Source organism: Dama dama, chromosome 22 (assembly GCF_033118175.1).
Source record: "Dama dama isolate Ldn47 chromosome 22, ASM3311817v1, whole genome shotgun sequence".
Taxonomy (NCBI): domain Eukaryota; kingdom Metazoa; phylum Chordata; class Mammalia; order Artiodactyla; family Cervidae; genus Dama; species Dama dama.
This window is the reverse complement of record NC_083702.1, coordinates 53603924-53626358: the sequence shown is the minus strand read 5'-3', so window position 1 is coordinate 53626358 and position 22435 is coordinate 53603924. Positions and strand designations below refer to the sequence as shown.

The 22435-nt window shown below is 39.9% G+C and overlaps 1 pseudogene; it reads left to right on the top strand.

Annotated features, from left to right (window-relative positions):
• Positions 1 to 21587, top strand: part of LOC133043128 (zinc finger X-linked protein ZXDB-like) — a 28201-nt pseudogene extending 6614 nt beyond the window's left edge.
• The last annotated feature ends 848 nt before the right edge of the window (positions 21588 to 22435 follow it).

Here is a 22435-nt window from a genome sequence, read left to right as displayed (position 1 = left end):
CAATAAATGCCAGAAGCTGGGGGAGAGCAAGAGCATAATAGGTAAATATAGCATTAAATCTGCATGTTAAAATTAAATTGCACAATTAACTTTTGAGAAATTTAAGTCACTCAGCTGTGCATTAACTGTAATAACCATTGATACAGTTGCTCACATTTTGTAGGCTACAAGACAGCTGTGGTTTCCGAAGTTAGCTAACACATTTAAAAAGTGAACAGAGGCGAAATGTACTAGAATAGGACTTTGCAAATGGAATTTAAAGAAAAACTTGTTATTGTAATTTTTTTTGCTGTTACAGTTGACTAGCAGGAAAAGGAAATAAAGTGATGTTAGTGAACATAATAGTTGTGATTGAGATCACTGAACTAGCTTGTGTTGTTCTCAGCTAAGAAAGCAAAATTTGAAGATTTATTTTAAAATAAAGTGTAATTAACCTGCAACAGAAAACTTCAAGATGCACAATCTATTTACTGTCCAATGATTCAAATGATCTGTTAGGAAGAAAAAACACCTGATCAATCATTTCTCCAGCTCTGTTTTTCTCTTAAGCTCCAGTTCTGAACCTCCCATTCCTTACTAGAAAGTTCTCCTTGAACATGCATTCAAGATTCACATATCTAAAATTGAACATATCTGTCTCCCAGCTAAAAAGTAAAACAAACAACCCCCCCAAAATATGATTCACTCTCTCCACTTCCCTGTTTCTCTGCTCAGTGATCCAAATTCTACCTCACCCTACCACCTCTGAGTTACTGAAGACTTGCTTCTCTGACCTTCCATCAAATTCACAGGAACCAAACCTTACTTATTCTTCCTTTACTACCTGCTCTTAGATGGTAGCCACTTAATTGATCCATCTCTCTCCCCAATCCCAAATACACTTGAATACCATCATTTTGCATATACTAGGCACTCAGTAAATGTTAACTGAATAAATCATTAGTTTCTCAGTTATAAATCTTTAAAACTCATTTTCACAGTGGTATTTGTAGTTGTTGGTTACTTAGATTTCCATAAGACTGTGAGCTCCTTCAGGGCAGGGCTTTTCTTATTCTCTGTATCCCCAGTGCTGTCCCAATGGAGTTCAATAAATGTTTATTGAATTCATGAATGGATGAAACCTGAGTTTCTTAGCTTGGCAGTCAAATACTTTCACAATCATATCTGACTTACTTCCTCTCTCCAAACTAGCCACACTTTGTGGAATTGGGGGGTGGAAACTCACTATTTCCGGGAATGGCTAGATTTTGATTCTAGAGTGCAGTTTGCCTTTTCATCAGGGAAAACATCCAATTGCTCTAGCGTTCAGATTCCTCCATGAAATGAAGAATCTGTAGACTGGAGTTTCTCAGACTTTAATATAGATACAGAGCACTCAAAGACCTTGAAGATGTGGAATTAGGTTCTGGTTCTGTAGATCTGCAAGTTCCCAGGGGATGCTAATGCTACTGGCCCACAAACCACCCTTAAGTTCTATGCTTTGTGACCTATTTATTATCTTCAGGACATGCCTTTTGCCTGACTAATACTATAACGTTTTATATATTGCCTCTTGTCCCTGGGATACTTCCTCCATTGATTTCCCCCTATTTGAATCCAATATGTCCTTTCCAGCTCTTTGTGCTGGGCAAAGCCTTCCCTGGCTGACCTAGTGCTTCTGCTCCCAATGTTTTTTTTTTAATCTATTAGAGTATCCATTTTTGGTACTTGGAGTTTGAAACCATCATCTACAAACAGTTAATGATTATCATTGTGTATGTGCAAGTACACAGTTATATACTTCTTTTTCTTTCCTGTGAGGAAAGAAATTGTAAATACATAATAAAATGTTGTTGAATGACTGAATGACTCACTTCAGCATTATTATCCCAAAGCTAAATCAAATGCTTTACTTGTCTATACTGTCATTTTCCAGAACATGGAGGAGAGGCAATGTGGAATTTCCCCATAATTTGATCTATTCTAAAATTGATATTAAAATTCCTAAAATGAGTTTATAAAATTTTCTCTTTGGTATTTGAAGCAATGAAATTTGCTACTGCTGTTTCTGTCCCAACTTCCAAAACCAAAAACACATAGTTTGTATGAGAACTTTGGCATTATAGAGAATAAAAGATTGGTCCTATAGCCTATGAATTAGTATCATAGCATGATTTTAGTAGCCTGGTTAAACAACACGCTTTATACCAAATACCATGTTGCATATCAAACAATGAAGTGAACTCCCTGCCTGTTGAAAAACAAAGAAACTTTATTATTGATATAGAGAAGTTGTTTTAAATTTTAAAGTTAAAATAAGGAAGTTCTTTGAATATTGCCTAACTCACTATTGTGGGAAAAAAGAAGCATTCCAGAACATACCACCCTATTTTGCATTTCTATTGAACAGTTTTTTTCCAACCAATTTGCAATATTTGCTTTATAAAATAAAATAAACCCTAACTCAAATATCAATTTATCATTTTGACAAGAGAAAAGAGCTATGTTGTATATTGTCAAATTCGTGATCAGACAGGTGTTTTGATAGTAAATTATTAAACTGTAAAAATCTCTTGGTAAACTATGAGACACCAGTTCCACAAATGTAAAGCATTTAATCATTATTATGCATAATTTATAACATTTCTACAAAATGCTAGAAAATATGAGCTAAATGAGTACACCTGTTAAAAGTGTCACTTGAATAGGAGATGTAAAACAAAATGATTCTTATTCTTAGTAGATTTTAGTCATTTAAATCTGTTTCTTCTATTTAAACTCTGAAGGATTTTCATTCTTAATTTAGTTTCTGGTGGAAACTTTTCTTCACAAAATGAATAACAAAGTGAAAATTCTCAGAAAACAGACATTAATACTGATCTTTAATTACCTTTATTTTACTCAGCTCTCTAGCTTTTGATAAAAATATTTATGGGAAGAGGTTACTTTTAGCTCCCGCTTTACAAAGCTTTCTGTCACCTCATAACCTGAGTTCATCAGAATGGAGTAACACAGGATATAGAATTGGTAGAGACCAGAAGAGCTTAAGCAGGTATGGCGGTTTTTTTTTTGTTTGTTTGTTTTTTTCAGGCATGGATCATTTTTGTAGAACTGTTAGAGCCAGAAGAACCTCAGAGATCATCTGGGCCAGTCTCCTTGTTTTGCAAGTGGGGCCAGTGTGGCCTTGAGGTTGCCCAGCTCATTAGTTACCGTCAGGCTTGGACTGTTCTCTTTCTCTTTGTTCCCTGGTTCTATCCACCTTGTTAAGTGACACATGGGGAAACTAGGACTAGTGAGAACACAGGTAATACAGTCTCTTCTAAACTGACTGAGCCCTGCCATTTAGTCCACATCCAAAACTTCAGGCAGGGACCGGAAATTACCAGATTATTAATCACACAATGGAATGTCCCTTAAAGTGTTTCATTATCGATATTTGTCACTGGATGTCCACATTTTTCAAAAAGGAAAACAGATGTTGACTTCCCACAAGTCCTCACTGCTGCGTGCCCTTCATTTTCATCATGCATTTTCTCATACTGCTTATCGAGTGCCTACTTTGGGTCAGCCAATATGCTAACCACTTCAAGTGCATTACTTCATGTAGTCTTCATTAACAAACATATAAAGTAGGTACTATTATTCTCCCACATTTAAAAGGCAAAGAAACTGAAGCTTAGACAGGTTAAGTTACCCAAGGAGCATAGCTAAGGCTAAATCTCAAGCTGTTTGATGTTAGAACCAGACCTCTTAAGCAGTATCGCTATGTTCTGTTCTACCCTACCCAAAATAAGAAAGTTCCTTATTAAAAAATAATAATTATATATATATGTATGTGTGTATATATATATACATATATATATATACACATATAGAGTCGGACATGACTTAGTGACTGAACATATATGTGTAACTGAAAATATTTCTCATTTATATGAAAACTGACAATGTTTACATATTATTTTCTGAATGGTATGTTCTTTTCCTTTTATTTAGGCTAGATAGTAATAGTCAATATGAGAAAGTTCAGACTAACTTATCAGTTCAGTTCAGTCGCTCAGTCGTGTCCGACTCTGCGACCCCATGAGCTGCAGCACGCCAGCCCTCCCTGTCCAACACCAACTCCCGGAGTTTACTCAAACTAATGTCCATTGAGTCGGTGATGCCATCCAGCCATCTCATCCTCTATCGTCCGCTTCTCCTCCTGCCTTCAATCTTTCCTGGCATCAGAGTCTTTTCAAATGAGTCAGTTCTTCTCATCAGGTGGCCAAAGTATTGAAGTTTCAGCTTCAACATCAGACCTTCCAATGAACACCCAGGACTGATCTCCTTTAGGATGGATTGGTTGGATCTCCTTGCAGTGCAAGGGACTCGCAAGAGTCTTCTCCAACACCACAGTTCAAAAGCATCAATTCTTCAGTGCTCAGCTTTCTTTATAGTCCAACTCTCACATCCATACATGACCACTGGAAAAACTATAGCCTTGACTAGATGGACCTTTGTTGGCAAAGTAGTCTCCGCTTTTTAATATGCTGTCTAGGTTGGTCATAACTTTCCTTCCAAGGAGTAAGTGTCTTTTAATTTCATTGCTGCAATCACCATCTGCAGTGATTTTGAAGCCCAAAAAAATAATAAATAAAGTCTCTAACTATTTGCCATGAAGTGATGGGACCAGACGCCATGATCTTAGTTTTCTGAATGTTGAGCTTTAAGCCAACTTTTTCGCTCTCCTTATCAGTTATTTTTAATTTTATATTTTGCAATGCATAGTTTTTAAAAGTTATATGTATATAAGATATGTGACAATATATATATGTAGATATGTTTGAAAAAGAAATAATAAAAAAGTCTCTCTCTCCCAGATTTCCACACCTAGAGTCACCTTCTCAGAATTAATCACTACAAATTAAGAGCCTTTTGGGCTCCAAAATCACTGTAGATGATGACTGCAGCCATGAAATTAAAAGACGCTTGCTCCTTGGAAGAAAAGCTATGACAAACCTAGACAGCCTATTAAAAAGCAGAGACATTGCCAACAAAGGTCTGTCTAATCAAAGCTATGGTTTTTCCAGTGGTCATGTATGAACGTGAGAGTTGGACTATAAAGAAAGCTGAGCACTGAAGAATTGATGCTTTTGAACTGTGGTGTTGAAGAAGACTCTTGAGAGTCCCTTGGACTGCAAGGAGATCAAACCAGTCCGTCCTAAAGGAAATCAATCCTGAATATTTATTGGAAGGACTGATGCTGAAGCTGAAGCTCCAATATTTTGGCCACCTGATGAGAAGAACTGACTCATTTGAAAAGACCCTGATGCCGGGAAAGATTGAAGGCAGGAGGAGAAGGGGACGATAGAGGATGAGATGGTTGAATGGCATCACCAACTTGATGGACATGAGTTTGAGTAAACTCCGGGAGTTGGTGATGGACAGGGAAGCCTGGCGTGCTGCAGTCCATGGGGTCCCAAAGAGTCGGACATGACTGAGAGGCTGAACTGAACTGAACTGAGTGGTCTTGTGTATCCTTCCAATGTCTTCTATGCATTATATGTATATTTCCTTTATTATCAGTTGTAGCATAATATTTACATTGTTCTGTACTTTTTTACACTTAATATACCTTGGCCTCTACTCAGTACTCTGTAATAACCTATGTGAAAAAAGAATCTAGAAAAGAGTGGGTGTGTGTATATGTATAACTGATTTGCTTTGCCGTACAGCAGAAAGTAGCCCAACATTGTAAATCAACTGTACTCCAATAAAAAATTTTTAACTGATATATCTTGGAGAATATTCTTTATCAATACACATATATTTACTTCCTTCTCTTTAACACTGGCAAAATGTTCTGTTGGGGAGACATGGAGGAATAAAGTGAAATGAAAAGCTGGAAACTGAGTAACAGTAATAAAGAGCATCTCTTAGGTTCCACCTTCTGGATGTGACTAGAAGATTCCTAGGCCCCCTGCAAAGTCCACAGATATGTCCTCTCAACCTCCCATCTATTAATGGGAATAGATACAGGTGGATACTGGTGCCATCATACAGGGGGTTCACACCGTGCTCTTATAAGTAGATTTTGTAAAGACAGCTCTCTGCAGGAGGTCTCCATGTCTTGTTACTGACCCAAAACCAGGCACCCCCACACTCTACTCATCTCTGGCCTAAGGACACATTTCAGATCTTTTTGACCACTCAATACCTCACCTAATCTGTTGATTCTTTCTGTAGATCGAAGAAGTAGAAATGAAGAATAAATAATTAACAGATGACCGGATCTCTTCCCTAGCTTCCCCTTCAGTAACCTCATCAACAAACTGTGTGAACAAGAGAGCATCTGAAGTCGACAAGCCTGCAAACAGTGGGGGATGGTGACGACTCTGACCACCCCATCTCAATGATTAACTGAGATTATTTCCCTTTAAAGATTTTCATGGCTGAGCAGAATCTTTGGAGCTGGTTTTGAGAAGGGGGGGTGCACTGAGTCCACCATCTCTCCAGATTGCTGGCATTCTGATTACAAGTAACTTTCCTTTCTACCGAGATTTGTCTGTCTCATGAGTGTTGATTTTTGAGCACTAGGCAGCTGGACCTGATGCGGTAACCCTATCACTGCACTACAGAGAGCAACGGCATGTTCCTTCCCCCACTATGTCCTACCGAAACCTTTGTGTCAAAACAGCTTGTCCAGTTCTTGCTTTTGACACGATGCACAAGCTCTTCAATCTGACTGATAAACAATAGGCAACACTCGAAATTGGCTTTCTTCTCCAATAACTAATTTGCTTGAAATAAGAGCCTTTTAGGAAGCTCCTGAGTCTTTCATACAAACTGGTAGACCCTCTCTAACTAAAGTCCAACTATTTTCCCAGTTGGATCTCAATCTACGTAATAAAACTCTGCTCATTGGCTCAAAATGAGTCATCCCACCCCCTACTTCCCATCTCCTAAATATACACGATGAGGCACTCCCATAGAGTTCCCTTGCCTCATTCGAAACTTATCAGTATGCATGGAGAAGAGAAGACTTTTATCAATAGACATCAAATTTGATGTTATTGTCTTCATTTACAGTTGAAGAAAGTGAGGTTCAGTACCATGGATGGAAAGAAGTTGGTCTGGGGTGTTCAAACAGGGGGCTGATATTAATTAAGTGATATTAAAGTCTTCTGTCCCTCCAGACTGCCTCCCCAGGGCTGGAGAACCCCTCCATCCATAGCCATTCCAATCACAAACTGTTTTCAAACTCCTATTAAATTCTAAACTCATCATGGACAGCTATGTGCCTTGGGGCACTACATGTTTGATTCTTGACTCATTGAGCCCTGACAATAAGCCAGCCAATGTGCCTAGCCCTGGGCCTCACCTGCAAAGGAGGCACAACATGTCACTTTCAACACATAAACAAATAAATGAACAAGGTACATATAGATTGCAATAAATTCTGTGGAGGAAATGGGTAGGGTAGTGTGATAAAATGTAACTGGGGGAAAAGGCTTGTTTTAGATAGAAGGATCCCTGAGGGCCTGGAAGAAGGTAACATCTTAGCTGGAGCCTAAAAGGTGAAAGAGAAGAAGCGGCCAGTCATGTGAAGACCAGAGAAGAGTGTCCAGGCAAAGTGGACACCAGTTACTTGAGCTCTTCAGTTCATTATAGCATTTGAGAGGGGCTTCCCAGGTGGCACCAGTGGTAAAGAACCAGCCTGCCAATGCAGGAGACATAAGGGATGTGGGTTCGATCCCTGGGTTGGGAAGATCCTCTGGAGGAGGGCATGGCAACCCACTCCAGTATTCTTGCCTGGAGAATACCACAGACAGAGGAGCCTGGTAGGCTACAGTCCATAGGGTTGCAAAGAATCAGACACAACAGAAGTGACTTAGCACACACTCACATACCCTATTGAGCTCAAAATATATTTCTCTAATGAAAATGAATTCATGTTGCTTTGCCAAGAACTAAAATGTACTCAAAGGCTGTTACCTGGCTAATTACTATTATTAAAAAGAATATGCTAAATGGTAGTTTCTGTTATTACATTATTTTTTAATTTGTTTTTTCTATAGTAAAGTATATTTGCTATTCAATATTATACATCATAAATGTACAATATAGTGATTCACAGTTTTTAAAGGTTATACTCCATTTATAGTTACAAAATACTGGTTACAGTCTCTATGTTGTATAATATATACTTGTGGCTTATTTTATACCTAATAGTTTGTATCTTTTAAGCCCCTGCTCCTATGTTCCCCTTTCCTCTCCCCTCTCATCCCTGGTAACCACTAGTTTGTTCTCTGTATCTGTGAATCTGCTTCTTTATTGTTATACTCACTAGTCTGTTGTATTTTTTAGATTCCACATATAAGTGATATCATCAGTATTTGTCTTTCTCTGTCTGACATTTTACTAAGTATAATACCCTCCAAGTTCATCCATGTTGCTGAAAATGACAAAATTCCATTCTTTTTATGGCTGAGTAATGGTCCATTGCACATATAAAATATATATATATATATGTAATATTTTTATCCATTCATCTGTTGATGAATACTTGGGGGGTATTTATTTTTATAATTTTTCTAATATGTATTATAAGTGATGATCTCTACTTGATATTGACCGAAACGGTATAATATATTCTTTCAACAAACATTTGTGCCAGATACTTTGTTGGTTTCTGGTGATAAAGTAGTGAAATGAAGTTTATTTGACCTGAATATTGGATGGAGTTTGAGGTGGGTCTTCAATCATCACTCCCATCAAAGTGGCTTTCATATGCTTCATATGTTGACATTTCCCATGAGACACTAGTTCTGCTGATTAAAATAGAAAAGGATTTGAAAGTCAGTGAGTCCCCAAAATCCCCATACAATCTTAGATATGTGTATTATCATGAAGAACTTTATGTGGACATAATGTTTGAGACAACTCAAGAATATGAAGTAAAGTAAATTTCTTTGCTTGAATGAATCAAAAAAACCATATTTACTTTGAACCAAATATCGTATTTTCCCTCAGAGATACAGAATATTAACAAAAGTTCCTTGCCTTCTCAAAAAATAAACTCCTCATATTTAATCATTTTTGATATTTTAAATTCTCCTTGTCCTGTTAGAATTTTAAAGAACAGTCTAAATGTATTTTGATTGACTTCTTCTCTCCTTTCAAAAATGTCTGACAATCTTTTAAGCAATAAAGGAAGGAAATACCAAACTGGCAAGATGTGGGATGTGAAAATGGTTCTATGGGCATGAGAAAACTGCTCCTATTATGTTAGCAAGTTTCGAGTCCTTTATAAAAAGAAGAACTGGCTTATTAAGACCAGTTTTGCTTAGTCATGTAATTTTTTTAAAGTTATTTTGCAGTTATGTATTGGCTTTTTCACTTCCATCAACGTGGGAATCAAAGTCACATGAACTGAAGTTTGTGCTAATTTTTTTCTGTCGTTTTTTCCTCTTTGACACCTATCTAGGGTAGACAAGTGTTATGAAACTCATAGCAAAGACCTCCAGTCATTACCGGGGAGGCGGGGGGGACATCATGCCCTTTACTTTTCTTACTCAGAGGACTTTGCTTCTTTCTTTAGATTGCGTTAAGTCCACTATTTCATGTTATCATGGTACTTGGTATGAGGTAGTGAGCTTGGATGATAAACAAGCCAGGTACTCATTGTTGGCCCTTGGCAGCATTGTGAGGTAGGTTGTTGTCCCTGGATCCCTCACTGTGGGTTGTCTCTTCAGCCTGATAGCCAGGGCCTTTCTAGAGCATATGACCTCTGCACACAGACTCAAATCTGCATTCTCTGGCCAAGTCCCTCAGTGACTGAGCTACCATAAACTCCGTTTTCCTGAGCTCTTTCTCTTTTTTGTCCCTCAGTGACTTCCAGCTACCATAAAACATTCACACTGAAGCATTAGAAAAAAAGAACTATGATGTTCCTGAGAAAACTCTTTCATTACTATTTTAAGATTTTCTGAAGTTATGAGTAATATGGGAATTCAGGTAGCCAAAGGGTGAAATAGTCTCCACCCTCAGATTTCTTCAAGGACTTTTCGAATTCTACCCCAGAGAATTTGCTAAATGGATGTCAGCCTCCTGCCTTTGTCACTCAATGAAACTGCTTACTCATGGCTCACAAGGTTCCCCTGCAGATGATTAGTAAGCATTATTTCAAAGTTTCAGCAAAAACATTGAGGGAGGCTGCCTAACACTATTGTATTTATGTTAGCTATAATGAAAGAAGTCACATTGTCTCATGTGCTAGCCAAATTTTCTGCTAAATTTGTTTTTTTTTTTTTAATTAAAAAGTGCTCACACAAACAAGGAAAAAAGAGGAATATATAACACAAATATAGAATATGAGAGTTAAAAAAGAAGGGACCTTCAGGATCAACGAGGCCAATGTACTCATTTTATAGAGAAACTTCTGAGCATACTAAGCCAGGTTGCTTCCCTGGTGGCTCAGTGGTAAAGAATCTGCCACCAAGGCAGGAGACTCAGGTTCGACCCCTGAGTCGGGAAGATCCCCTGGAGAAGGAAATGGCAACCCATTCCAGTATTCCTGCCTGGGAAATTCCACAGACCAAGGAGCCTGGTGGGCTACAGGTCATGAGGTTGCAAAAGAGTCGGATACGATTTAGCAAGAAAACAACAAGCCAGGATACCCAAGATGACATTGCTAGTGTCAGATCTCATTTCTCAATCATAGCCTCTTATAGCACTATGATCCTCTCCCTTCTTCATAGCATAAGCTGGTTACATTTTTGCATTGGCTTATGCCATTATTTGATTAATGCCTGTCTTCCCCACTAGACTATTACACTCAGATTACAGGAACTCTGGTTTTGCACTGCAACTTGGCAGGACAGTCAGGCAGGCTCAATAAACATTTAAATGAATATCAGAAAACATAGAGTCAACCAGCAGTAAAGACAGAATTAACAGTATGTTTTAGTCTTTTGAATAATTGTCAAATTATTGTTCACATATTATGTGGACATGCTACCTAATCAAGGAAATGTTAAGTGTTACTGTAGTAAAATGTAATATCAGTGGCTTAAGACAAAAAAGTTTACTTCTTATTTATTTAAATTCAGTTTCCCACCTGTGTGTTTCTTCTCCTTTACTACTCATATAGAACACCCCACTTAAGACACTTTTGGTCACCAAGAGAGTTTTTTCCAACACCAGCTTAAATAGGCAGCCTATTAAACCTCGTAGCTACCCCATCTGGAACACAAAGCCTCCAGGGTCACTATGGCAGGGGAAGAGCCCCAGCTTATAAGGTTCTCCCTCAGCCCAGAAGTGGCACATGGCACTTCCACCTATAGTCCTGTGGCCAGACTGGATTATATGGCCCCATCCCAATGGTGAAAGAAGTTGAGAAAATTTTAAGGAGAACTAGCTGTCTCTGCCTGCCATTGTACAGGTTGATGATAATAGTAACAATCACTAATTTTTATTGAGCACTTACTTTGTGCCAAGCCAAGGGCTAAGTGCTTTATTACAAAACCTCATTACAGATAAATGAACCACATATACTCTCACTATGATCAATTTCCAAATGAGCGGATTGGGAACAATTGGTGAAATTCAAATATGAACAATATATTAAGTATTATAAAAATAATAAATTTCCCAAACTTTATAATTACACCATGATTATTAAAAATGAAACAACTCAGTTTTCCACCTTTATGTTTCTTCCCTATGAGTCTCCTTTACTACTTAACTAAAACACTTCACTTTTTAAAATTTAATATTTATTTGCCTGTGCTGGGTCATAGTTTCGGGGATGCAGGATCTTTGATCTTGGATGCAGTATGCAGGATCTTCAGTTGTGGCATGTGGGATCGTTAGTTGCAGCATGTGGGAATCTATTCCCTGACCAGGGATTGAACCAATGCCCCTTGCATTGGGAGCATGAAGTCTTAGCCACTGGACAACCAGAGAAGTCCCAAAGACTCCATTTCTGGTCACCAAGAATTTTTTTTTTCCCCACACTAAGCAATTCTCTGACACCACCTGGGTGTCGTGCAATTTAACTCAATTCTGCAACTGTACATCAGATTCCACAGGTTAAGGGCTCAGTTCCATAAGACTGCCCCTCACCCCTTGAGCTAACATGCTCATTTCTTATACCAGTTGCGCCTCTCACTATTGGCTGTAGGTGGGAGGTTCCAAAGACCCCCTCCTTGGAGTCCATTAATTTGCAAGAGTAGCTCACAGAACTCAGGGGGGTATTTACTTATGTTTATTAGTTTATTAAAGGACAAGATAATAGATATAGGTAAACAGACAGATGAAGAGTATAGAGCAAGGTCCAGAAGGATCCTGAATGCAGAAGCTTCTGGCCCCGTGGAGATGGGGTGCATCACCCTCCCAGTGTGGACCTGCCTGGAAGCTCACCAAACCAACACACTATCAGGATTTTATGGAGGCTTGCTTGTGTAGGCATGATCAGTTATTAACTTTGTTAATAACTTCCTCTCTCTGGAGGATGGAGACTGGGTCTGAAAATTCCAAGCCCCTAGTCACCGTTTGGTCTTTCTGGTGACCACCCCACACCTACGAGCCATCCAGGGAGGTCATCCAGTTACATCAATAGAACAAAAGATGTACCTAGTACTCCCTCTTATCATGAAGGAATTTACAAAGATTTCAGGAACTGGGGGCAGAGATCAATATATGTTTTCTGTTGCCTCACAGCTATATAAGAGAATGTCCTTGTTTAGAGGACATAGATACCAAACTATTTAGACATAAAGGAGCATGATGTTTGTTGATTTATTAAAAATTTATGCATAAATAATAATTAGACCTCAGTGGGGCCTCCAAAAATAAAAAGTCAGACAAGCAAATGTAGCAAATCATTAGTAATTGCTGAATCTGTACTATTCTTGCAACTCTTTAAAGTTTGAAATTATTTTAAAACAGAAAGTTGTGAGACTTCTCTGGTGATCCAGAAGCTAAGACTCAAAACTGCCAATCCAGGGGGCCCAGGTTTGATCCAAAGTCAGGGAACTAGATCCTGCATGTTGCAACTAAAAAATTCCACATGCCTCAGACCTGGCACAGCCAAATAAATAAATGTTAAAGAAAAAAAAGAGCATTTATTTGTTGGTGGCAGGCACTGCTCTAGACATAGGACAGTACATTTTTGGCAAGAATGTATACAAAATCCTATAAATATAATTCACCATTGATGAGACTAAGGGGCAAATCCAAGCTGTGACTGCCTTTCCTGACCATAAAGGCTTTGATTCACTAGTCTGGGTTTTCAAAGGAAAGTTTTGGTCTCTCCCTTCTTGGAGGGTTTTTCTTTAAAGGTCTGTTAAGATGTGATTGGTTTATTTATCTGGTTGCTCTGGTCCTTGCTGCTTCCGCTGGCGTTCTCTAACTGTGGAGAGCAGACGCTGCTCCTCATCGGCGTGCGCGGGCTCCTGACGGCAGTGGGAGCCCGGTGGCTTCCCTTACCGCAACATGGGCCTGGGCACTGGGGCTTCAGTACTTGCAGCACACCAGCTTAGTTGCTTTTTGGCAAGTGGAATCTTCCCGAACCAGGGGTCCAACCCACATCCCCTGCATTGGCAGGCAGATTCTTATCCACTGCACCACCAGGAAAGTCCTCCTTGGAGGTGTTGAAGGAGGAAAGAAATGAAGATTCTGAGTAAGGTGGTTGTAAGGGGACATGGATTTTTATGACTGTTAGTCCTATGGCAACATAAAAATTGAGAAGTGGAAATCCCACTTGAAAGCAAGACTATTCTGGCAACAGAAATCCAAGGCTCTGGTAGAGTGGTTGCGAATTAGGGGGGAGAAAAGCCCCCTCCATTCAAATCCATTCTCCCCCAAGTATTAGCGCTCTAAGTCAAATCACTCAACAAATTCCACGGATGCTGGTGGTTTCTCTTTCTCCCCTAAAGCATGGGGGCAAATAAACTGCCTGATAAAAACCTTTAAGAACAAGCAAACCAACATTTCCAAAGCTCCTTAACACCAAGATCATGAGTTGATAAATCACCAAGAACACTTCTATAGAACTTTGATGGGGAGAATTAGATTGTGTTTAAAAGGAAAACAAATAGGTTATAACAGAATATTGCAAAAGCAGAGATTAGCTGTGAGAAAACAAAATTACTTATATACTAGGAGAAATACTAATTGAAGTATCAACATGTTCCATTCCCCATTGATTTATTTTATCCAACTAGCCAGCATCAATTTTATTTTTTTCTTTCTAATTTTTTAAATTTATAATTGGAGGAAATTGCTTTACAAAGTCACTTTAGCTTCTGCTGTGTGATGTGAGTCACCTGTAAGTGTACACATTTCCCCTCCCTCACGAGCCGTCGGCGATTTTAAAAGAGGGTAAAGACATAACTTTCAAATTTCTCTTCTGCAGGCGTGCATACGACTAATTACAAGAAATAAGGATTAAATGATTTAATATAGGCAAGGTATTCAGAACAATTCCAGGCACACAGTACATTCTCAACTAATGATAACTTATTTTTTAAAAGAAAAATATTGGCTGAGCGGTATTGAGATTGAGTTCCATTTAAACCATTGTTGTCTGGGAACAAGTCAGAACCCATAAGAACCAACCGCACAGTATCCGAAGGACCTAGAACTTCATCCAAAGCAGAAGGAATTTTGCCCTAGAGAGTCATGGACTTGGGAGTCTAGCAGTCCTGGGTTCAAATTAAGAGGCATTTTCAATGCTTTGGTTCTCAAGTCAGACGCATTATCCATTGTAATACTAGCCCCCTGCAAGTCTGACCTTTCTGCTTTTCCTGGGGATCCAAGATCCTCAGACATAAAGCACAGCTGGATATGTGGATGTTTGTCCAGGATAGAACAATGTGAAGGTCGACCCCAGAAGGACAATGTCTGGGTTTGGTCCCAACACTTCCCGGAACCATGACCTTGAGCATCTGTGTCCTTCATTGCCTAATGGAGTTGATTGTTGTTGTTGTTTAGTCTCCAAGTCGTGTCCGACTCTTTGCGTCCCCATGAACTATAACCCACTAGGCTTGTCTGTCCATGGGATTTTCCAGGCAAGAATACTGGAGTGAGTTGCCATTTCTCCAAATGGAGTTACTGATAGTATTCAAATGGTGGGTGAGGTTATTAGGAGAGTTAAATGAACAAACATATGGAAAATTCTTAGAACAGTGTCCATCTAACATAGTAGACATTCGTGCTTAGTCACTCAGTCATGTCCCACTCTTTGTGACCCCGTGGACTGTAGCCCACCAGGCTCCTCTGTCCATGGAATTTTCCTCACAAGAATACTGGAGTGCGTTGTCATTTTCTCCTCCAGGGGTCGAGCCCGCATCTCCTGCATCTCCTGCATTGGCGGGGGGATTCTTTATCACCGAGCCACCTGAGAAGTGCCTAACACAGTGCAGATAATCAACAGATGCTAGCAAACACTGTTATAGTTTACTTCTGCAGTGGCAACTAACTCTTCCAGTTTGACCAGGGTTGCTTTAATTCTTCAGTTTCAAAACTGAAAGTCCCACATCATGGGAGACCATTCAGTCCCAGGTAAACAGCTTGGAACCCTGTGTTCACCAGACTGGCTTTGTCGGTTCACTTTGAAAGAACCACTACAAAAATTGTGTTAGCAGACATTGGCAGAATCTGTAGGTTCAAGGTGATTCTGTGCTCAGTTGCTTCAGCCACGTTCGACTCTTTGTGACCCTATGGACTGTAGCCCACCAGGCTCCTCTGTCCATGGGATTCTTCAAACAAGAATACTGGATTGGGTTGCTGTGCCCTCCTCCAGGGGATCTTCCTGACCCAGGGACTGAACCCTCATCTCTTATGTCTCCTGCAGTGGTAGGCAGGTTCTTTTACCACTAGCGCCACCTAGGAAGCCCCAAGATGATTCTAAAGAACACATTTGAAGGCTGCCTTCCTTTCAAATGTCCCGTGGCTTTTCCTGATTTATTCTAGGACCCCATATCCATACTTACATCAGCTCCCCAATTTTTTTCCCATGTCTGTTTCTCACACATGACTGTTTGGGCCGTCTCCTCATTCACCTCCCCTTGAAATGACCTAAGGTTGTAAGCCTTGTCTTGTTTCCCTACCTGCTCAATCAACAACAGTGGGTTGAAGGAATTTTGCTTTCCCGGACTTGAATGGGAGTGTCTAGATTAATTTGCCTCTACATAGAATTTCCATAAAGGTGAGGCTTTTCCCAGGTAGTGAGTGCTATGTGACCTTGGCCAAGTTACTTAACTGCTCTATGCCATATGGTAAGTCTCAGTGATGTTGTTATTGTTATTAATATTAGGCATAGGAAAATTTGAATTTGGAAAATGGAAGAGCTGGGATTTTGACCCAAGGAATCTGTCTCCAGCTTTAGGAGTCTGTGCTCTTGACAATTTTTCTTGATTTATTAAATTGAGAAGAAAAAAAAGAGCAAAAATAGATGAGAAGATATCCAGGAGGCAGTACACTATGTAAATGAACCTGAATGAGTGCAGATACACAAAAGCAAGGTCAATAACTTACAGATTCGACTGTAACTTTATCTTTTTTTAAGGGTAAGAAAAATGGGGGGAGGAATAATCTCTCTGTTTTCTGTTTAAAGAAAGCAAAAATTCAATCCAGAGACCTACTTTCCTCTCCTACCAGGTAGTGACCAGATGTTCATAAAGACATGTTAAGTAAGATTTTATTTTCTACCAAAACCAAATTGGCAATTACAAAGACAGGATAAAAGGGGGAAAAAATTATTTCTACCATAATTTTTTTAATATCCTAAGTTACATATGTCTTTAATATATTTAAACATTTGTTTTTCTTTTGTGGTTTTCACAATTAATTTTAACAATACATATCTCCAGGTTTCTGGTAAACAAATGTAGTTGAATTTTTTTTTTCTAAAAGCAATATAGTATTCATTGATAAAGTTCCTAAGAAAAATGGAGGGATAATGAGTTCCCTAGTGAGCTAGTGGTTAGGATTCAGGCACTTTCACTGTTGTGGCCAGAGTTCAATCCCTGGCCAGGGAACTGAGATCCCACAAGCCTTTTGGTGCAGGGAAAAAAAAGCAAACAGAAAAAAGAGGGATTAAATATGGTTTCAACCTACTAGTTCAAAACAAAGCAAATAAAACAGCAGCAATAAAAAAAAAAAATAACAAGTCCTAATTGCATCCTCTACATGCTCCCTACAACTATGATGCTGGTTTGTTTGCCGGTATTAGCTTCTTTTTCACAAACAGGCTTAGTTTAGAAAACCTGCCTATTTGTGTCACCTCAGTAAGATGTTTTTCAAAGAATTTGCTCATTTCATCTCAACTTACATTTTGGACATAAAGTTGTTCATTATATCTTCTATCATTAGTTTTTTAAAAATCAGCCTTATCCAAGTATAATTTACACACAATAAAATTCACCAGTTTTAAATGTGCAAAGAGTTTCGACAAATGTATCCAGTTATGTGGGCTTCCCAGATAGCGCTAGTGGTAAAGAACCCACCTACCAGTGCAGGAGGTGTAAACAATGTGGATTTGATCCCTGTGTCAGGAAGATCCCCTACAAGAGGGCATGGCAATCCACCGCAGTATTCTTGCTTGGAGAATTTCCTGGACAGAGGAGCCAGGAGGGCTACAGATCATAAAGTCACCAGACATGACTGAAGCGACTTAGCACTCATACAGTTGTGCAGCCATCACCATAATTACAATATAGAATATTTCCAGCATCCCCTCCCCCCAGATTTTTCTTGTGCTCCTTTACAGCCAGTCCCTTCCCCCAGTCCCCAACCCTAGACACCTGTTGATCTGGTCTCTGACACTATCATTTTGCCTATTCTGGTATTTCATATAAATTGAACCTTACAGTTTGTAGTCTTTTGTGTCTGGATTCTTTCAGTTAGCATAATGCTTTTCAGATTTATCCATGTTGAATGAATGTGTATCAATAATTTGTTCCTTTTTCTTTCGCATAAAATTCCATTGCATGGCTATACAGCAAACTGTTTACTTATTCATGAGCTGATAGAAATTTGGGTTTTTCCAGTTTGGAGCTATTATGAATAAAGCTGCTATGGTCATTTTCATACAAGTGTTTATTTGAACATGTTTTCACTCCCTGATGGCTCAGAGGTTAAAGTGTCTGCCTGCAATGCGGGAGACCCCGGTTCAATCCCTGGGTCGGGAAGATTCCCTGGAGAAGGAAATGGCAACCCACTCCAGTATTCTTGCCTGGAGAATCTCATGGATAGAGGAGCCAGGTAGGCTACAGTCCACGTGGTCGCGAAGAGTCGGACACAACTGAGGGACTTCACTTTCACTTTCATTTCTCTTAGGCAACTATCTAGGAGTGAAATGGTTGGGTCATAACAGGAGGTACACATGTTCAGTTTTATAAGAAACTAACAAATTATTTTCCAAATGGCTATACCATTTTACATTCCCACCAGCAACTTATGAAAGTTCCAGTTGCTGCATATCCTTGCTGACACTTGGTAATTATCAATCTTTTTAATTATAGTCATTCTAGTATGTGTGTAGATGTAGCTCACTGTGGTTTTTAATTTGTATTTTTCCAATGACAATGATACTGATGAGCAACATTTCATATGTTTATCATTCATATATTTTCTTTAGTGTTACTTTATCATTTTCTTATTATAAAAAAAAAGTCAAAGCAGCATTTGTATCATCATAATTCCTTCTATGTGACAATATACCAAGGGAAGAGAGAGAAAACCAACTCTTGTTCAACACTCCATCTCTGGGATGTGTGTTCTCAGTTGATCCAGAACAGCCAAGGAGTCAGGTAGTTGATAAACTTTACGAATAAGAAAAGGAACCAATAGGTAAGCCATTATTCAAATTTCTGTAGCTATTACATGGTGAAAGATTTTCAAAGTTTATGCTCTTGCTGTGCCCTCTGCTACTTCTTACATAAGGCTTTTGAAATTTAACTTTCCTAACTCATATTAAGTTCTATGACTCTCAGACTTTTTCTGCTAGATTTTAACTTTTGTCAGCTCAGCTTTTTAAAAGAGCTAAACTTGGGACTTTCCTGGTGGTCCAGCAGTTAAGATTCTGCTTCCAATGCAGGTGAGGTGGGTTTGATCCCTGAGATCCCTAGCCAGGAAAGTAAGATCCCACATGCTGCATGCTGGGCCCAAAAAATTAAAAAAAAAATTTTTTTTAATAGCACAGGGAACTATGGTCAATATCTTGTAATAACCTATAATGGAAAATAATTTTTAAATAACACGTGTATATGTATAACTGAATCACCTTGCTGCATACCTGAAACATTGTAAGTCAACTATACTTCAATAAAATATATATATTAAGGGAAAAAAAGAGCTAAACTCTTCTGTAATCTGAACAATAGACTTGGGACAAGAGGTAATTCTGTTTAAAATATAATTTTTAAAGGTCACAAACAGCCAGTTTTTAAATGCATGCTTAAGGTTTTTTGGTTTTCTTTTGTCAACATTTAAGAAGATTTCTTTATTCTACTGAGATGAAATGTTAATAAAATATTTTTACCTGTTTTCACAGTAACTTTTATTTCTAATTGTGATATTTCTTCTGGACAAGGGAGGAAAGTATATATTAAATAGTATTATAGGATAAAATGCCAGCCTATAATTTTTTAAAGGTTTAATGCTTTTTATACTAGATAATACAAGTTAGAAAAAAGAAATTCAGAATATCAAAAAGTATTTAGTGAAAAGTAAGTCTCGCATCTTTGGTACCCAATCCCCAGTTTTCTCCAGAGACACTCATTTTTAACAATTTCCTATATATCCTTCCAGGATATTCCATGCATATGTAAGCACATATATTTAATATATTCTTTAAAATACAGATAGAATTATCATATATACACTAGATCTGGCATTTTCTATTTTATAATGTAACTTAGAGTTCCATATTGATATTTTACAAACGCCTCATTGAAGACGGCGGGCCCGGGCGGCGGCGTGAGGAGGCCAGCGCGGCTTCTTCGTGCCCAGGCCCGGGCCCGAGCCCGTTGGCGCTGAGGCCAGATCACGCTAGCGGCTGCGGCTGGGGCGGCGGCGGCGATGACTTCTCCCTGGACCCGGTGGGTGGAGACGTAGATACCGCGGGCGCTGGCCAGGCCGCAGGGCCCGTGTGGAGGGAGGAGGCCGCGCTGGGCCCAAGGCTCCTGGGGGGCGAAAGCGGCGCGAACCCCGAGGGCCGCCCTGCGCTGGGCCCCAGCTGCCTGTCGGCTCTCCCCGCCTCAGTCCCGGCCCCGGCCCGCTCCCCGCTCCAGGCCTGGGCCCTGCCGCGGCCTTCGCAGGCACAGCCACCATTCACGGCCAAGACCTGCCGTTGCGCTCGGAGAACGGCGTCCTCGCGCTAGCCACGCCCCCACCGCAGCCCGGGGTCCCGTCGCCCCGCAGGCCGGGACCCCGCACGCCGCGCAGCCTGGAGACTGCCCGGAGCTGCCGCCCGACCTCCTGCTGGCGGAGCGCGCAGAACCTGCGCCTGCCCCAGCGCCTGAGCAGGCGGCGGAGGGCCGGCTGCTGTTGAGAGCCCCCGCGGGCTTTAGCAGAATGTGGACACTTGAAAAGCCGATGCCCAGTCGCCACTTGTAATAAACTCTTCACGTCCAAGCACAGCATGAAGACCCACATGGGCAAAAGGCACAACCTGCGCCAGGATCTCTTAGCTCAGCTGGAAGCTGCAAATTCTCTTACACCCAGCAGTGAACTTAGCAGCCAGGGGCAGGGTGACCTCAGTGATGCTGGGCTTGTGTCTCTCTTCTCTGATGTGCCTGGTTCTGCTGCAGTACTGGACACGGCATTGGCGAACTCTGGGATCTTGACTGTTGATGTGGCTTCTGTGAACTCAGCTCTGGCAGGAAACCTCCCTGCTAATAATAATAATTCCTTAGGGCAGGCGGTGGACCCTCAGGCCTTGATGGCCACCAGTGACCTTCCTCAAAGTTTGGATACCTCACTCTTCTTTGGAACGACAGCAGCAGGTTTTCAGCAGGGTCCCTTAGATATGGATGATGTCTCAAGTCTAAGCGCGGGGCCGTTGGCATCTCTGAGCTCTTTGGCTGTGAAAAACTCAAGTCAAGAGCCCCAAGATTTGACCTCTAGTAATAAGCTAACAGTAGACACAGATGCTCTGACTCCTTCAAGCACCCTTTGTGAAAACAGTGTCTCAGAACTACTGCCGCCAACCAAAACGGAATGGAATGTACATCCTGACTCTGACTTCTTTGCACAGCAGGAAGAAACCCAGTTTGGATTCTCCAATCCAGCAGGAAACCATGGCATGGGTCTCAGAAAGAAACAGATCTTATCATAGTGACTGGCAGCTCATTTTTGGTATGAACTCAACTCTGTTCATTCCTTGCCACGTGGCTTACTTTTACTGATGACTCTCAATTTGGAGAATATTCTGGACTGAATGCTTAAATACAGTCATTTCTTATAGGTCTGAAGAAGAGCAGAGCCCTGGGCTACAAGTTTGGAGATTTAAATCCTGATCTTGAGTCTGGAACTTATGGTTGTGTGACCTTGAACAAGTCACTTATCCTATCTGAGCCTTAATTGCCTTATTTATACGATGAGGTGGTTTGAATAGATTGTTTCTAAGGTCTTTTCAACTCTATGATTCCTTGATAATATGCTTCTTTCCTTAGGAAAAATTAGAACATTTTTTTCAGTGATAAAAAAAAAAAAAGCCTCATTGTAATGGCTACATAACAGTCCATTAAAGAATATGCCACAGAAATTCCTGGGCAGTCCAGTGGTTAGAACTCAGCACTTTCACCGCAGTGGGCTTGGGTTAGATTCCTGGTCTGGGATCTTGCCTGGAAAACTCCTTGCATGGAGGAGCCTGGTGGGCTCCTCCCGTGGGGTCAGAAGAAGTTGGACACGACTGAGCACAGGCCACTGCGCCACTGCCCTGGGAACTAAGATCCAGGAAGCCACGTGGTGGGGCAAAAACAAAAGAATATGCCACAGAAACTTATATATATTGTGCAAAGCCTAAAATATTTACTACCTGGCCTTTTACAGAAGAAGTTTTTTGGGTTCTCTTTTTGTTGCTAATTCTTAAGTTAATAGTGGGTGATTAGAGAACATGGTCTCAGGATTAAAAATTAATAACAAAAAAATATTAAAAGCCCTTTGAGATACTGTACTTAGAAATTTAAAATATACATTACTCCAGGGTAAAAAAGAAATAATAACAAAAAGCTAATAAATACTTGGAACAGAATGATAGTGAAAACCCTCTACATTAAAACTTGTGGAATAGAAAAAAACAAACAAAACTTGTAGGATAAAGCAAATACTTTTATCCTTTTATGCTCATGTTAGTTAATAAAATACAAACAAATAAAAATTAAAGACATGTATCTCAAATAAGAGATTAGAAAAGGAACACAGAATAAATCCAAACAGAAGGAAAGGAGATAGATAATACAGA